Consider the following 9,081-nt stretch of genomic DNA (forward strand, 5'->3'; position numbering starts at 1 on the left):
TGGATAGTGATTGGATTTGGGGCTGAAAGGACATGTCAAAGTCTAGGATTACACCTAGTACCTTGGCATGAGGGGAAGGACTGTCATGAGTAAGCTTGTTATTATTTTATTCTAACAGCATTATTTATTTTTGACTTGTTATGTAAACGCTAGTTTACAAGACCGACCGCTTTTGTCTGACGGACTTGTATACACACAATTGGAAAATCGGACAACAGACATTTGTCCACTGAAAATTTTAAAGCCTGCCATCCAACATTTGTCCATGGAAAATCAGACAACAATTGCCCAATAGAGCGTACAGATGGTCGGATTTTCCCCCAACAGCCTGTCATCACACAATTCCCGTATTGTGTGTACGAGGCTTAACTGAAACTTTTGCCTCAGCTTCAGCAGTTAAATGTTGGCTGGAAATAGCCTTTGCTATTGCTAAATCATGTTCCATGAGCAATTATTTTCCACTAGTTGGCCTCCTATCATTAAACCTGTTGGAGCACCTGTCACCTATATAATGGTGAAGCCTGAAGCTACGAAGTTACAGATCACAGATTCACAGGTAATGCTGTAGACAAGACAGCACTATCTGCATGCAGCACACTAGCTTATGTAGCCCGTTTGCCACTAGAATTAACTCCAAACACATGTGCACATCCTCACGCACTGTGTAATGTGTGGCCAGTAGCAACCTCAGAAGTGAGGCTACAAGCTAGCCTGGTCCTGCGCACAGATGCTCATTCGTATGTGCCTGTCTCCATACTGGCATTACCTTCCCTACAACATCAAACTGACAGGTACCAACCAACTCCCTTAAAGCTGCTGTAAATTGTACTGTGGATTCACCATTATGCCATCCATCTGGCCAGAGTTTATATCATTCTGCAATCGCACACTTTACTTTTGGCACAAAGAAGCTCTTTGATGCAGTTAGAACTTTATCATAGGTGTATTTTGTTGGTGGTAGAGCATAGAAAAATATGCTGTCCTCCTGATTGGCAGCACATATGTAATTCTCAAACATACAAATCTGAACAGTAAAGGGCATTGCAGGCTCAGGTGAGGTGTGGGCTACTATAGAGATAGAAATATTGTCTTGGCCAATCTTGTTGTATCCTGTAGTCTGGGAAGCAGAGCAGATATAGAGTGCTTTATTAACAAGTTCTGGCTTCCATAAAACACTATCTGAGGATATCACAAGGAATAGGAACTGAATCTAACTTGTACAGAAAATTAAGGCTGGGTTCACACTTAGCGCAGACACGGCTCACAGCAGGGGTCCGGTGCGTCCCTGTTCTCCGTTTCAGGGAGGAATCAGGCCAGAATTTTTGCCTGAATTCAGACCTGAAATAGAGCCAATGCTGCTCAAGACCCCTGTGCAATCCGCTCCGTGGCTGCCACAGAGATGTGTGAACTGACTCCATTAAGAGCCAGGCCCACACTCCAGTCATGCGAATTGGATGCTGAGAAACCGTATCCAATTCGCACTAGTGTGAACCCAGCCTAAAAGTGTTATACATGTTATAACTGTAAATAGTGACTTCTACAGGGCAAAGGTATGAACACCACAGTACTGATGGAAATCTAGATCCCTGGTGCCCATCATGTGGCCGGCAGTGGCTTGGGCTGTGCTGATCTTCTGAAGCACTGGCAGAGCCTGACATGTTTGGCACCAGGAAGAGAAAGAAAAAACAACCTCAGCAACTTCCATTTGTTTCTCTTTTCAGAGGAACTGACCGTTTTTTCTGCTGCTTTGCTATTTCCCTCTTATGTTGCTAAGTGGCTCAGCGTTTGTTTTCAGTCAGCCAAGGTAAGTAAGAGAGAGTTTCTTCTGCAGACATGCCATGGATGAAAAAGATGTTGCACAGGATAAATAACTGCCATTGACTGTCCTGTTTTATTCATCCCCTGTACTTTCCAACCAAAGAGAGGGAAAATAGACCTGTAGTGTGAGTCATAGTTAAACAGCAACCGTCTAAAGTATATTTATGAACAACTAGTATTACCCAGAGCTCTCCTAAAATGTCTGGTAACAAGCAGCATAATAATATGTAAAAGCCAAGTAAAAGGGTAGTAAAGCTCATGTTTATGACTTGCCCCGATAGGTTTTGTTAAAGAGGGGTCCACTAACCACAAACCCTTCACATCAGCAGGGGTTGCCAGGGGGGTGTTGGGATTTTGCAACTCAAAATGAATGACACCACAACTTGCACAACCAATTCTTCACTGTGCATATGTGTTGTGAGAATGGGGGGATTTATCAAAACAGAACAGCTGTGCATGGCAACCAATCAACTTCTAGCTCTCATTCTCAAAGCTTGGATGTAAACCCACTCTCATCATTTCTAAATTTCTTCCATAGTGCTTATCTATAAGGATATACATAGCTCCTGCATGTATACTTACCTGTCAAATATCTCCCCTTTAGCTGTTTGGAGCCCTGCAATATTCTGTGGGTGGGCCTGTTGTCCAGGGCTCGATGGGTGGAGTCGTGATGTCAGTAGACTCCCTGCCCACCTCTACACTCCTTGGCCAGGCATCGATATTTCTTACACTGAACTTCTTCTGGTCTCGTGGATTACGTCCCATGATCACTAACATCCAGTCAAAACCCAAGAAAGTCACCACATGACTTCAGCATGCCCAATCATGCTGAGGTGTGGAGCAGCCAATCCTGGGAGAGCTGGAGAAGAAAGGAGGGGGGATGTGAAGTACACAGAATGCCTCTCACACTCATGCATGAGATAAGGAAATCACCTGTCATTTACAGCAAGGGGGAAGAAACTAACACCTATTTCTCTGTGTGTCTGTTTTTATCTTACTGAAGAGAGATACCAGGATTGCTCAGAGCTAGATTAACTTTTTGTGGCAAGACTGGGCACAGATGAAATGACATCCTCTGCTGTAACAGATATGAGAACTAATTTAAACATTTTTGGGGGGTTTACATCCACTTTACCTGAACAGAAGACAGATGTGAATTGGTTACTAAGCACACCTGCTTCAGTTTCAATAAATTCCCCCCCTAGTCACAACACATATTTGTAAAGCTGGCCTTAAAGTGGTTGTAAACCTCAGGCATAAAATATTGGTAAAGCACATTCTTCTATACTGTGTTCTATACTGTGTACTACTGAATAGGGATGAGCTGAACACCCCCCAGTTTGGTTCACACCAGAACCTGCGAACGGACCGAAAATTTGCGTGAACTTTAGAACCCCATTGAAGTCTATGGGACTCGAACGTTCGAAATCAAAAGTGTTAAATTTAAAGACTAATTTGCATGGTATTGTCCTAAAAAGGGTTTGGGGACCCGGGTCCTGCCCCAGGAGACATGTATCAATGTAAAAAAAAGTTTTGAAAAAAGGCCGTTTTTTCAGGAGCAGTGGTTTTAATAATGCTTAAAGTGAAAAAAAAAAGTGAAATATTCCTTTAAATATCATACCTGGGGGGTGTCTATAGTATGCCTGTAAAGTGGCGTGTGTTTCCCGTGCTTAGAACAGTTCCTGCACAAAATGACATTTTTAAAGGAATAAAAGTAATTGAAACTGCTTGCGGCTTTAATGTAATGTCGGGTCCCGGCAATATGGATGAAAATCAGTGAGACAAACGGCATGGGTACCCCCCCCCCCCAGTCCATTACCAGGCCCTTTGGGTCTTGTATGGATATTAAGGGGAACCCTGCACCCAAATTAAAAAAAGGAAAGGCGTGGGGCCCCCAGGCCCTATATACTCTGAACAGCAGTATACAGGTGGTGCAAACAAGACGGGGACTGTAGGTTTGTTGTTAAGTAGAATCTGTTTGTAATTTTGAACTGGTACATTTTTAAAGTGTAGCTCCAGCCAAAAAATCTATTTTTAAGCTTTTTGGAAAAAATAGGGAAGGGTTAAATCACCCCTGTGACATTTGTTTTGCTGTCATTGCACCTCTTCAGAAGATTTCACCTCATTTTCTATCCCAATGACAAATGTTTTTTGACAATTTAGGGTTTTTAGTGAAACAAGGATTGGTGATAAATCATCAGTGGAGAGGAGACATGTTTTTCCCATATTAACTCTTACAGGAGAGAATTTCCCTTCCTAGGGGTAGATTTCATCTCACTTCCTGTTGTCTCCTTCCGTTTGCAAGTAGGAGTCATTTGTAAGTTGGATGTTTGAAAGTAGGGGCCTGCCCTATATACTCTGCAGAAATTGCGGCCTTAGGTGTTGGTGTTGCCACAACACTGTAAGCCCTCACAGTTGCATTTGGTGGACGCAGGAACGGGCTCTGCTGTGAAATATTAGATCAAGAATTGTAATTACATGCCCCTGTTGAACAGGGTCAGAAAAATTGGGCCTTTGGTGGTGGTGTTGTTGCCACAACACTGTAAGTCCTCACAGTTACTCTTGGTCGGAGCTGGAATGGGCCCTGCTGTGAAATATTAGATCAAGAATTGTAATTACATGCTCCTGTTGAACAGGGGCAGAAAAATTGGGCCTTAGGCACTGGTGCCACAACACTACAACCCCCCACAGATACTCTAGTTGGAGTGCAGGAATGAGCCCTCCTGCAAAATATTGCATCAAAAATTGTAATTGCACGCCCCTGTTAAGCAGGGGCTGAAAAATTGGGCCTTAGGCACTGTTGCTGGTGCCACAATTCTGCAACCCCTCACAGATACTCTAGTTGGAGCACAGGAACGAGCCCTGCGGCAAAGTATTGCATCAAAAATTGTAATTACACGCCTCTTTTAAACAGGGACTGAAAAATTGGGCCTTAGGCATTGGTTCTGGTGCCACAACACTGCAACCCCTCACAGATACTCTAGTTGGAGTGCAGGAACGAGCCCTGCTGCAAAGTATTGCATCAAAAATTGTAATTACATAATCTGCTCCCTCTGCGACGGCAAGATATGGTCCGCAACCTTACCCTTGTAACGTGGATCATGGAGGGTTGCCAGCCAGTACTGATCCCTCTCCTTGATACCACAAATACAAGGATCCTTCCGCAAAGCTTTGCAGGATCACGGAGGCCATGCAGCGTAGGTTTGCTGAGGCATTCGGTCCAGAGTCCTCTGGGTTACCAAGGATGACTTGATCCGCAGCCACCTCCTCCCAGCCACGTACAAGTCCATGGGTTTCTTGGGACTGTAAATGATCCCTTGAAGACTGCTGCTGATGCTGAGTGCCAGGCTCCACCTCCATGCTGACACAATCCTCCTCTTCCTCCCCCTCCCTCTCCTCCTCCTCCTCATCCTCTTCCTGTGTGATCGGCGGGCATGCAGGAACACTGTCTGGATAAAGGGGGACTTGAGAGCTAAGGAAGTCCTCCTCTTCCTGCCTCTGTTCCGCCTCAAGTGCCCTGTCCATTATTCCATGCAGCGTGTGCTCCAACAGGTGAACAAGGGGGACAGTGTTGTAGTGATTTAGTATATTAATATTATATTGGGTGTATAGATAATTAATAAGTAAGTATTATTATAATGATGATGATGTAAGTACTCTTCCGCAGCAACCCAATTCTTCCAGAGAGATGCACTTTATTGACTTCCAACACAGAACAAAGTCCAAAGTCCACAGATGACAAAGAAATCCGACAGAGGAGATATAATTCAGAACCCCATGTCTTAGGTCCGAGTGTGCATACACAGATAAGCCTCACTTCCCCCCATACAGACAAGCCTAACTTCCACACACAAGCCTCACTTACTCACAGACAAGCCTAACTTACTAAACCTATAGACTGAATGCCGTGTTATATTCACTAAATATTGAATGGCTGAGCAATTTGATTGGCCTTTCAATTTAGGAGTCTTTCAAACAGACAACAACCCCCAGCCGTGAACAGCCGTGAACCACCCCAATTTGCACTCCCGCATATCAACATCAACAAGTCCCCTTTAGATATATGTAATTAGATTAGATTAACATACCACCTGAATACCCTTTGAAATGTTCAAATAGACTTGCATAAGATTAACACATCAAAGAGTCTTCAGCTGTTAAAATTCAGTTGGACAAATCAACCATTCGGTCAACATTGACTGCATGTGTACATACACACAACAATGTCCCACATAAATCGGTGAACATATTACAACATATACCCCCACTTGGGTCGGTTCTAACTACTAGAACTGACCCATAAATCAAACAACAAAAAATATCAGTATGATTTAAGGTACTGGATGCTTTACAATGGCTCATATAAAATATGAAGTTGAAACTGGTTACATCTCTCTTCGCCAGCCTCTAAAATATCCCCATGAAACAGTTATTAGATAATATAACTTTTAGACCATGACTAGAAAAGGATTTGGTAAACGTCAGTAGCCCATATAGCTGTTAGGCCTTATTATATCACATCAAGATCTTGAATATTGCGCAAAGATGAGCTGATGTCACAGTCCATTCTTCGGTCTGACTTTCTCACATCTCTCACCATCTCACTGAACGTAAACTTGGTATGCTCTGGGAACTCCAATCCACATGTCCAGGATTCTCTCATCTCCAGGCTCAAGCTTTTCATTTTTAAAGATGCTTTTACGCAAACACTCTACTTTCATCTTTATAGTAAGAAGAACTATCAATGTACCAGCACTCACTTTCAAGGTCAAAAAGGTTTGGATATGGCAGTAAAACTATTTCCTTGCACTTGACATTCATGAGTCCATCTTTGTTGATTGCCAGCCACAATTTGCTTTTGTAATTTGCTGTAGGCCGACCCCTCATTGTCTTCAATAAAGCAGTTACTTGGATCATTTAGTCCACAATTACACTTGAATGGTATACCAACATATACATATAGATATACCCCCACAATGGTTCAGATAGAGTCATCAGTGTTTATCAGATCTTCTATCCAGACAAAGCGGCAGTGGAAATTCTTGCCAGTATCTCCACCATGAAAGGTAGAAAGATCTCTTTCATCCATATATGTCATAGCCTTTAGCATATTATAAACAACTGAATCAACAAAGTTTCAAATCATGACTAGAGTGATGAATTTCACTCACCCCTCTTATAAATTTAGGAAAACCACCCAACATACTAAAATTTATTCTATGCCAAGCCATTGTGCAGCATCTCACCTTAGATGTCAAATATATTGATCAATAAGCATTATGTAATATGTACAGATGTTATGAAAATCATTTTAGGTTTAAAATGCTTCTCTTTGGTTTTAAGATAAAGTTCAAGAAATAAAACATAAAGAAAATAAAAAAACGAAAAGCAAAATATATCAGGAAAAGGGAGAAAAATTAAAAAAAATTAGGGTGTTGAAAAAAAAAGAAAAAAAGGTCCATTGCTTGATGAATTTCGAGAGAGTCCATGAATACTTTATAATTCCATGTATAGTGATATATTGTCTATTCAGCGTTTCTCCCCCACTAGCCAGCAATTTCAGACTGTGCTTCTGCTATTCACCGTCATTTAAATTTCAATATCTGAAAGACAAAAAAACTCTCCAACAAAACTAATTAGCAAGGTCCTTAAACATTGTTTGAAGTTAAAACAAAACACTATTTACACGTTTACAGTTTGGAGCTAATTCACCCCCACTGCTAGAGAAGTGTCATCTGCATTCAAAGACAGACCTGGAGAATGTACATCTTGTACATTCATGACACCCTGTACCCCCTTCAACTGCTGTAATAATGTATCACGTTCCCCTCTCATCTTGTCATACTCAATTTTCAGCTGGTCATATTTATGTTTTAACTGAGAGAACGGTATCCAAGTCTTTGACCTTTTCTTATTATTATTTTGGTCAGCTCTGTTTTTCATATTAATATCACCTATGTTTGACCCGGAGTGTCCTCTCTGGGTGTTATCATAGGATATTATCTTCTGATCTTTATGCTCAGTATTTGTCCTAAACAATGTGGCTAAATCAATTTTGACAGCCTGCTCATTTGACTTTCTCCATAAATGGTCTGCTCTCAACAATATGTCTTTTAAATCATGAGGATTTGGGGTAACTAATAAAATATTTTGTTTGATATCTTCATGCAAAGCATCTAGAAACATACTCATATGTATCGAGCCACCACGCTCAAATGCAAGATTATTACCGACCAATAATTCCATAACAGTTGCTATCCTGTGTGACAATTCATAGGGAGATTAATTTTGCATTTGTTGGATCTTTCCATGAATAGTAACATCAGAACGTACACCATACAAAACACATAATAATTCCAGTAATATGTCCCTTGTTCTCAGAGGCTGAATACAGATTTGTTTAATTCTCATCCAAAGACCACTTCCTACAGAATGTTGCAAAACTCTTTCTAAGTCAGATGGGTTGAGGTTGTACATATCTCTGACTTGCTGCACGTCACAAAACCATTTTAAAAATCTGTTTAAATCATGGTATGGAACCATTCCTATTTCTTTAAGAATTGCGTCTAATAATTTTGGTTTCAATGGCTTCATTACAAACTGAACTTCACCTGTATTATTATTATTGTTATAAACTGTGGTAGTCACAGTGGGGGCAGCTGGTAATGAATTATCAGATTCAATAGGAGGTTCTGTTTGCTGCAGATTGCGGAATCCAAGATTTGATGCATATCTGCATTCCTGAGATCTCTTCTCTAATTCCATAATTCTTAATTTTAATCTCTCATTTTCCTCTGATAATTCATCACAACGTTTAGATTTCTCAAGTAAAGCTTCTCCAATCGTAACCGCATGCAATTTTAAATTTACTGTCTCGGTGTCTGATTGGTTTTGTAACCTCTCACAAACATTGTTGCTATTATCAACTGCCTTCTGTAACTGGGTAATTTCCTCAACCTTATTATTCAAAGAACTTTCCATTGTTAAACAGCAAGATAACAAGCCCTGTATAATACAACCTTTTCTTTTACTTTCTGAAATTTTGCTATCAAAAACATTTTTCTCTAAAAATTCCTTCATCATCGTCCACGTCTGCTTACATTTTTCTGGAATTTCATAAGGACCACCATGGCGCTTAATACATTTTAATACCCATCTGTTAACTTTATCAGAACTGACACTAGCTTCACACTGAGTAAGCATTTTGACTATATTACTAATAATTAAAAAAAAAAATATTTTACTCACCGCATTAGTTACTCC

Source organism: Aquarana catesbeiana, linkage group LG04, assembly GCF_042186555.1.
Source record: "Aquarana catesbeiana isolate 2022-GZ linkage group LG04, ASM4218655v1, whole genome shotgun sequence".
Lineage (NCBI taxonomy): Eukaryota > Metazoa > Chordata > Amphibia > Anura > Ranidae > Aquarana > Aquarana catesbeiana.